Source organism: Solanum pennellii, chromosome 10, assembly GCF_001406875.1.
Source record: "Solanum pennellii chromosome 10, SPENNV200".
In the NCBI taxonomy this organism is placed as follows: Eukaryota; Viridiplantae; Streptophyta; class Magnoliopsida; order Solanales; family Solanaceae; genus Solanum; species Solanum pennellii.
The window spans coordinates 4,936,480-4,946,899 of record NC_028646.1 but is presented as its reverse complement, the minus strand read 5'-3'; the positions used below and the strand labels follow the sequence as shown (position 1 = coordinate 4,946,899).

At 33.8% G+C, this 10,420-nt stretch overlaps 1 long non-coding RNA gene across 1 annotated transcript; it reads left to right on the top strand.

Annotated features, from left to right (window-relative positions):
* Positions 1-6: 6 nt before the first annotated feature.
* LOC114074318 lies at positions 7-9,774 on the top strand. The gene is made up of 2 exons (XR_003574680.1): positions 7-1,010; positions 9,015-9,774. It is a non-coding gene; the product is annotated as an uncharacterized LOC114074318 (long non-coding RNA).
* The last annotated feature ends 646 nt before the right edge of the window (positions 9,775-10,420 follow it).

Here is a 10,420-nt window from a genome sequence, read left to right as displayed (position 1 = left end):
TCTAATATGCTATGGATTTGTTAAAGGTTATACTAGATGGATCAATCACGGGGAATGGGATATCAAGTTGAATGTTGAAGATGATATGGAATGCTCGCGTGATGATATTGATGGGTTGTTGAATGATCAATTTAGAGATTTTGCACAGCCTGAGGGAGCTTATGATGGTCCAAATGAAGATGCCAAAAAATATTATAACTTAGTTGAAGAGGCAAGCCAAGAATTATATCTTGGTTGTACAGGATTCTCTAAATTATCATTCACACTTCGTTACACGGATGGAGCAATGAATCATTCACTTCTCTTTTAGAGTTATTAAAAGAGGCGATGCCAGAGTTGAACATTCCTTGGTATTACAATAAAACCAAGTCTATGGTTAAGAATCTCGGCCTTAATTATGAGAAAATTGATGCATGTCCAAATGATTCCATGTTGTTTAGGAATGATCATAAAGATGATGAGTTTTGTCATACATGTGGAGCTTCACGATATATTAAAAATCCTAAAGTTGATGGTGAGGGCGAGTCTTCTAAAAAATCACATCGAGTTAAAAAAATACTATCCTAAAGAACAGTATCATAACTGATTGTAAATTTGTGATAGTTGGCTAATTAGTCCTCTCAGTTTCTCCGAAATTCTTCTTTGTGGTAGTTGGCTTATTGATACAGCTAATTTGCAATCTTTTAACTTCATTTTGAATCATTCAAAGTAGATCTAGTTTTTGCATGACTGATATGAAATTTATATTGAGAAATCTCTGAATTTCAATTTTTCTATACAAAAGCCTAAGATCAACTATATAGTCAGGTTGCTTTGTTTTAATAGGGTAGATGTTGAATTGGCTTATACTTATTGTTCAACTCATAGCATTTTCCTTCTACTTGGCTACTTTTCCACCAACAATCATATTTGACATTGTATATATATTCTAGTGTGACAGGGATCTTGTAATAATATGAAATTGGCATAGAAGCAGAAAAAAAAGATATTTCAAAATTGGAGTAGCAAAGGTATGTGATTAGTTGACTGCTATCAAGAAAAAGAGATCTCGATATGGTTTTGAATATTGTTGAATGCTGGTGAAACACTCTAAATGCTTAAAAGTTCTCTTTTTTAGTTGCTGTCAGTGGCTTGTTTGGTATGGTTGGAATTCAAACGGCTTCTATCCTTTTTTTTATTTATGGGCTTGTGATGCTACCAATTACTTTTACACTTCTGTTACCTTTTTCACTATTGATTGAAATCGAGAATTATCTCAAGGATGTTAAGTCAGTGTGGAACTATTTACTGCTATTATCTGGCTCTCTGGAGTGCTATAGTTTCTGTTGAATATAGTTGTTGTTGAAAGTTTATGTTTTCCTTTTTGGGGGTGGGGGCATTGGTTGAAAAATGTTATGTATGTGTACATTTCACTACTGAGAAAATGAAGCTTAAACTATAACTATCCTTCATGTGGGGTTTACCCATTTACAATGAAGAAAAAGTAATTTTTTCAAGTCTGTTTGCTACTGTTTGAATTGTGGTTCGGTTGAATAGAACAACAAAGATTCTTTGAACATCAATTCCTTGTCTGTCTTTTGGCCATAAACAATTGAACAAGTTTGGTAAAATTAGGTACAGAAAATACAAAAGCATTTGCCTTTAAGGAAAATATGATTTACTGTTTTTGGAAACTGGATTCCGATGATCTACTGTCTGGGAGAGGTTAGGAAAAAACAATCTAAGGATCCTATTACTAATTTTATTTTGCACAAGCATATTCCTTTAAAAACTTAACGTGTTTGGAAAATATGGTCTGATAGTTTTAGCTGTTACAGGGCAGGGAGGGATGACATTGAAAAGATCTTAGTTACTGGAAATTACAGGGCTAGTTTAATTAAGAATCAGAAACTAACCAAGATTCTTTTAAACTCAACCCCAACACACTATAATATGTGATAACAGATTTCTCTAAGAGATATATATTCTTTGACTCCTCAAGTTGTAGAAGAAGACTAGATTTGTAGGGGGGGAACCTACAGTGGTCATAAGAAAATCAGTGACAAGGATTAATGTAATTAATTCAATGGTCAAACCATTTCTCACCCTAAATGATGGGAAAGAGACAAAGCCATTAATAAATAATCAATGGTTGGAACATTTTCCTCCAATGTCTATAAATTATTCTGAATGAAGAGGTTAAAGAATAATTAAAGACATGATAAATGCCTTTGGAATAATAATAATAATAAAACAATAAAAGTCGTTAATAAGATATGAAGGAACGAATATAGATAATAATAATATGATCAATAGCTATTTTTTTTTGAGAGAGTAGAATAATTTTCCCAATAAATATCGACATCAAACACCTACCCAAATAAAAACTATAAATAGAATCTTATAAGACATCTAAAGTGAGCAGATGTCACGCCCCAAACCTACACCCTAGATGTGGTCAACACTCGAGAACAATTACTGGTCCCCAAGTGAACCCTTCGCCTAGCTCAAAACCCAGCAGAATGCTTACTCACTAACATAGGAACTTAATTTAAATAATTAACTCATTAAATCTGATTAATAAAGTAGTTTAACTCAAAACAATCTGAAATACTCAAATAAACATAGGTGTTCAACTCCAATCTTTAAACCTCAACAATGGAATACATGAAATAGATTCCTCAACTATAATTGTCTATGAAGCTTCTAAATAATACGATGGATGTCAAGACAAGACCCCTGACAACCTAAAAAGAACAAAATCATAATGTGAAGCCCTCCGGAAAGCAAGGAGGCTCACCAAAGCTAGCTGAAGTGCAATGGGATCAAGGAAGCATCTATTGATGATCCTGAACAGCTATATCTGCATATGAAAAGATGCAGGTCGAATGATGTAAGTACATTGAATGTACGAGCATGTATGGAAAATTGGAAGTAGTAGATAACTGAACGAATACTTTAGGAAGACATACTCACCTAATCTCAAATCAAATATGAAAGAAACAATAAATGATGCATTGTATGCAGTTGCTTAAAATAGTAAGTATCAACTCAATATATATAAAAATACAATAATAAACTCTTTACTATTATTTGGGAGATTCTCTAACTGATAACCATCACTATGAGATACGTGATGATAAATCTTATCGAAAAGTTGCCACAATTGTCCTATACCTTGTCGGGGTGTAGAATACCTCAACTAAGTGGATCCATTAAGTTATGCTTAAAATCAATAAGGTTTCATCTAAAAAGTATGACCCTCTACCCATGTTAGCATACATGGTTTATGAGGATTTTGTTTGTCTAAACTCATAACCATATCAGTGTTGAATATACTCCCAATAATATATACAACTCAAGCTCAAATGTTTTAAAACATAACTCTTCCTCAATTTGAGGTAATTACTTAAAAGATACTCTTAAAAGAGGTAATACTCTAAAACTCCTCTTAACTTGTAAACTCATTTAGTAATCAATCTTTCTCTCTATTAAATGTAAAAGTTTATATGATTGATTTGAGAGCGAACAATCCCAACACTATGAAATATTACATATCTCAAAATAACTAAGTTCTTGACCATCCACAAATCTTGAATGAATGCTTGAAACCTTCTTCTTTTTCTCCTTTGAAACTCTTCTCTCAACCCTAAGCGTTTAAGAATGAATGAAACTGACCTCAAGAATGAATGAAGCTGACTTTAGTTAGTTTAGAACCCTTTTTGGTCAGAAAAATGTTTAGTCCTAGTAGGGGTAAGGAAAATACAAAAATACCCCTCCTTAAAATGGATAAAATGGCTTAATTAGAAAAGTTGCACTCGAACAGGCATATTCATTTATTCGGACATAGAATTTTCCAAACCCTATGGAGTTGGAAAGAGGACTCAAAGAAATTCATTTTGATACCTCATAGGCCACCTAAATTTTCCTGTGCTGAAAGTTATAGTCGTTTAAAGTTAACCAAACACTAAAAACTGAAGTTTAATTTGTATGAGTCTCTAGTTAACTTTACAAAGTATGAGTTATTACAGTATCCCCACTTGATAACATGTTGGGTTTTAAAAAGGTGTGAATGAAAAATGAAGAGTTGCGACTTTTATAAAGAGTTGTGACTTTTATGAAATGTTGCGACTTTTATGAAAAGTTGTGACTTTTATGAAAAGTTGTGACTTTTATGAAAAGTTATGACATTTATGAAAAGTTGTAACTTTTATGAAAGATGACGACCTTTCTGATAGATTGTGACTTTTCCAAAGGTTTGTGACCTTTCCGGTAAGACACAATAAGAACCTTTTCGCACTAACCTTTGTTTTCTATAAATTGAGGGATTTCCTCTCATTTTAAAAAACAATTCATGGACTTCTTCTTCAACTGTTAAATCTAGTATTCTAAGTGTACTTAATGTCGTTGAGTGGTTCGCTGACAGCGGAGTTTTTGGTATCTATACTCTGGTGATTGAGATCATTTTACCCTGGGAGGTCATATTCCAAATCAAACCTCGGATACTAGAGGGGAATAATTTCCTTAAGGGGACACTGTGAGTTCAGTGGACTTGATCTTTTTCCTATTAAAAATTTTCCAGATTGTAGTACGTGTTTTACAAATTTTAGATTTGTGAATTAATTTCAGTTCTTCTATTCTTTTGTTCTTCACTGGTTCATTAAACTTGGTAACTTCATGTTTCTGCAAAGTTTGTTGGAATCAGTAAGATTCTCTAGACACATATTAACAAAAATTCTTCTTTAAGAAAAATATTTCGTATATTTTTTTTAAATCTATTTCTGATTCTAGTTTCGCTACTAGTTTTAATTTTCTAGTTGTGAAAATGTTCTTAAACTTTGTTGTCTTACAAAGATGTTCAAAATTTTGTTCTAAGTATGTTGGAATACAAGGTGACCAACAATCTTAAGGAAATTAATATACTATTAGTATTTTTGGTATTCTACTGATTGAGAGAATCTGATCATGGAAGTACAAGATGAACAACAGAACATTCATCGTCAAATGAGATCACACAAAGCCAAAAGGGAAAAGGGAAGCATCTAAATCCCCCAACTCAAGTACACAACATGAAATTCCCATAAGCTAGCATATAAACTTAAAGAGTACTTTATAAAGCATTAGTACCTTGATTTGGAGTTTCTACGCAAGGAAAGAGATGTAGGTATCTCTTCTTCATATCCTCACCAGCCTCCCAAGTGGCTTCCTCTATAAGACCTTGACTAATGCAAATACCCTGGCTCTCATCTTGCAAAACTGATGATCAAGAATCTGAACAGGCACCTCCTCACAAGATATTTTGTCTTTAATACCTATAGTAAAGAATAGTCCATACACTTCTTCAACATAGAAATATGAAATACTGGATTAAATGTTTCTAACTGTGACAACAACTCTCATTCATAACCAACCTTGCCAAATCTCTGGGATATTCAGTAGGGACCAATATTCCAGGGACGAAGTTTTTCCTCCTAACATCTATATAATATATTTGACACCTTTGCACTGTCTTTAACCTTTCCAAAATAATATTCCCCTTCTTCATGGCTTGATGAACCAGATCTAGTCCTATCAGCTCAGCTTCACCAATCTCAAACCAACCAATAGGAGATCTACATATTCTCCCATAAAGATCCTTATAAGAAGCCATCTGAATACTAGAGTAATAGTTATTGTTGTAAGAAAACTCTATGAGAGGTAAGTGATCATCCCAATTACCTTTGAAATCAACCGTACATGCCCTCAACATATCATCTAATCCCCAATGGTTGTTATGGTTCTTTCTCTTCTTCTTCAATATGAAAATGGAATATGTTGAAGTGAACTATTACTGCTCCAATTCCAAGTTGCTTCTTCATAAAAAAATAACATCTCGGCTAATAACAATTTTCTTTGTAATAAGATTGAGTAAGTGATAAGCTTTTGATTTATTTCTAAGACCAAGGAAAAGGCATCTCTGAACTTTATCGTACAACTTCTTCCTCATAGCATCTGCAATATGTGCATATGTTATACACCCGAAATTTCGGAAATACTCAATATTTGGTTTTACACCTACTCCATGCTTCATGAGGTGTCATATTTTAATAGAGTTGGTTGGACATCTACTCAATATATGAATGCTCCAACGAACAGCTTCTGCCCAAAGTCCGTTGGTAAATCACTTCTCTTCAAAATACTACGCACTATATCAAGAATTGTGCGATTTTTCCTTTCACACACACCATTCTGTTGAGGTGTGTAGGCTGCTGTAATTTGCCTCTTAATTCCATTCTTCTCAAAAAATTCTACAAATTCTTGTGAGGTCTATTTGCCAGCCCGATCAGTGCGCAAGCACTTAATTAGACAACTCAGAACATTTTCAGAAAGGACTTCAAACTTCATATCATATTTTTCTTTTCGGAAATAATAACCCATGTATTTCTGCTCTAGTAAATAATGAAGCTAATGAACTAGTGTTTATCTCCATTAGATGTAGGATATCGGACCACATATATCCGAGTGCACCAACTCTAGCACCATTTTTGCTCTCCACGACTTGCTTGCTGGAAATGGTTCATGGTGTTGCTTGCTAACAACACAATCTTCAAAGACTTCATTTGTAGATTCAATCTTTGAAAGAAATTCAATCTTTGAAAGACCCAATACCAATTATTTTTTCTTTAAAAAATTCAAGCTCTCAAAATTTAAATGTCCATAACCAGAATGCCACTTCCAGACATCTTCTTTCACTTTTGCAGAAAGACAAGATTTTATGGAGTTGTGAAGATATAAAGGAAACAATTGATTTAATGACATGCTAATCTGACCGATTAAAACCCAAAGAAGGATCTCGTATCTTACAAAGTCCACCTTTGATATTAAGTTCACATCCTTTTTTCTTGAAGTTGCCCAGTGTAACATATTGTATTCTAGATAACTAAGGTTAAGCTAAGAAAAACAAGATGAACCAAATTTGGAAATAAGGAAATCTGGAAAATTTCCAGATTTCAAAAATGAGTTTTTGTCATATTTAAATTACCATAATTCCCATCTCAGGAAGATATTGGGTGAGTTTTTATATGGATGGAAAGTTCGTCAGAATATCTTTCCAACGATGCTAAGTTTGCGAATTTCCGAGGTCGTATGAGGGAGATATGACATTCGGAAGTTGGAATGTGGAGCAGGGAAAGTTCCAAATCTGCATTTGTTAAGGGTGTTTTGGTCTTTTTCTAAATCAATTATTAATTTCGTTTTAAAGGTAAGAAGTTGGGGTCTAAGATGATCCCAATCAGTTTTCACAATTAGAAAATAAGTTAGGGCTTTGAAAGAAAGGAGAAAAGAGGAGAAGGGAGAAGAAGATGCAAGAACGCCAAGAATTCGTTGCGTGGATTTCATCGGGGGTGATCCCTTTGAGGTATGTGGGATCTTTTGTGTTGGTTTACTTTACCAACACATCAATTTGTTTCAGTTCAGCGAAATTGAGAATTTATTTCATGTTAGGAGTTAAATTCTTCAAAAACGTTTGATTTCTTGTTGATTGTCATGGTTGTTTAAATACTTGTTATTTTGAGTTATTTTGAGTTTGAATTCAGTAGTAATTAATAGTACCAATGGTTCCAATCTTTTGGTGAAATATCTAGGAAGTTTTGGTGAGCTTAGTGATGGAAAACGAGTTGAAAATTTTGTCAGGTGCGCCTGTAGTGCGTAAGGAATTGGACCCAGTCAACAAAGGTCTGGCGCAGCGTGCCACCAGTGCGCCAGAATCAGGCCTCAATCAACTTAGGCTGGCGCAGCGCACCACCAATACACCCTACCCGGCGTTTTTCGTCAAGTTTTCGTAGTTTAGCCCTTTAAAGTCTTTCCAAGGTACACTAACATCCTCCAATGAATTCTAATCACTTCAAATGATCTCTAAATACCTAGAAATAATCCAAGAGCTTAAATTGAAACCTTGAATCCATAATTCATTCAAGGAAAGTTAAGATCAATGTAAAGGAAGTTGAGAGTGAAGTCTAAAGTTAAGAAGTAAGTTAAAGTTAAGTTATTAAAGGTTTTCAAGAGTCTTATTTAAACATTTTAACTTTATTTTAAGACTCAAGTTTCAAGTCAAGAAAGAGTAAAGAGTTTAGTTAACTTCTCAAAATTTATAAGGGAACTAAGTATTCCCTAAGAGTTAAGTTTCAAGTAAGCAAAGAGTATCAAGTTGAGTTCACTTCTCAAGAGTTATAAGGGAACTACGTAGTCCTAAGGATTTAAACAAAATGTTTTCAAACTTTTGAGAAGGAAGGGGAAGCTAGACTTCCACAGGGCCTATGGATAGCTTTAATAGAAGAAAGAGGAAACTATAATTTCAAAAGAGCTTTTTCAAAAACTAAATCTTGAGCACTAATCTCAAACCAAAGAATCAATATGTTTTTAAACATAAGAGCCAATATATTTTTGGGAGTAGTACTGAGCACCAATATAGGGGAGAGTTCAGAAAACTCACAGCCCCCATAAACCATGTTAACCACCATGGGTAGAAAAGAATCATACTTTTTAGATGATTCCTTGTGGCCATTTTGTTGATATGATTTTAGAAATATAGTGTTGTTCAGTTGTCCAACATATATTTCGTTTGTTGAAAGATGTATCATATGTTGCCACATTTTAGTGATATGTTGGTGCATATTCCAACATTCATCATATGTTGTAACATCTCACTTATGCGTTAGGGAAACAAAATGGTCATCTGTAGACACATAAGATTCATTTGTAACAACTTCGGATTCATCTGTGACAACATAAAAATCATATGTGGCAACTTAGGTTCATCTGTGGTAACATAAGATTCATATGTGGCAACGTAGGATTCATCTGTGGCAACATAAAATTCATCTGTGGCAATATAAGATTCATATGTGTCAGCATATGAATCATATGTGGCAACAGTAGATACATATGTGGCAAAATAATGTTAATTTACGGCAAGAGACTATCCATCTGTGGCAACATAATATTAATATTATCTATAATGAATTGAAAAGTCTCAATCTTTTTAATTTTCCTTGTAGATGAAATGATACAAGAAGCTTCATCCATGACTACAAATCAATCTTTTATTGGTCTTGCATCCTCTTCTAACATCAAATGCTCTTTTTGTCTATGTGAAGAATGTGAGCAACAATATTATTATTTTATTAGTCGTGTTAAAAAACTCACTGATATTTTTAAGAAAATTTCTCATATTGATGTCCAAATATCCAAGAAGAATTCACAGCCTCTGAAGTGAAGGAGGTTGAAAAAATCTATTTCCAAACACTTTCTACTATTAGTAAGAAGAAGGAGAAGGAGAAGAAGGAAAAGGAGGAGAAAGAGAAGAAGGAAAAGGAGGAGAAGGAGAACTGAAGCAGAAGAAGGAGGATAAGAAGAAGGAGAAGGAGAAGGATAAGGATAAGAAGAAGAAGGAGAAGCAGAAGAGAATCAGGAGAAGGAGAAGCAGAAAGAAAAAATGAAAGCGAAAAACAAAGAGAAGAAAGTCGAAGTCTCCATTTGTGATGTGAAACGGCAATATCCATTTGAAGGTTTTAACATTGACAGCGAGGGTCCAACTGTAATAATGTCATCCTTGTCGCAATTGATAAACGAGGGTCTTTACAAGCATCATGCAAAAAAGTAAGGTCGTTCAACTATTATTAGTATTTATTCTTGTTGTCCACTAAATAATTATTTATAATGATTACACAATCACAGAAGAGACAAGGACGATCACTACTTAGCCAATTTCTCAAAACTTCATTTTGACCAACTTGATTTTGTAGTAGCATTTCCAAAGAATAAGGACTAGTTCTACATAATGTCTCAACCCAATAAGTGTTGGACTAATGAGGTAAATCCATGCCCACTTTTATGTTTGATTAATACATGAATATATGCAAATAAATTTATACAGAGATACACTTGTTTGATGCATTTGTGCAGTATGTGGATGTCATTTTTTACTATTTGAGTAAGAAGTCGAAGCAACAACATAGTCATTCTGAATATCGACATACCACCACAAGTTGTTTTTTTCAAAACATACATTGACAATGCTAGTGAATATAAGGATAAAATTGTTTGCATAATGAAAGGGTTCGCTATACCTTGTGGACTGCCTTGACACTTGACAGATGATGTTTATGTCCCTATAAATAGTAATGAGGAATTCCATTGGGTCTTGGCAGTTGTTCCATTGAAGGAACGGTGCATAAAAGTGTATGATTCCATGTCCTCATCTAGGTATAATAGAAAATTTTCCTCGGAGCTTTAAAAGTTGGCTACAATTCCAAAGTACCTTGAGTTAAGTGGATTTTTTGAGGAAAAAGAGCGAATCAATTAGTCAGTTCTTGAATGTTATCAAGGAAAGAACAAATCTCAGCCATTCGAGTTAGACATGTTACTGGTATTGCCCAACAAGAAAGCAGTAGTCTGTAGGTAT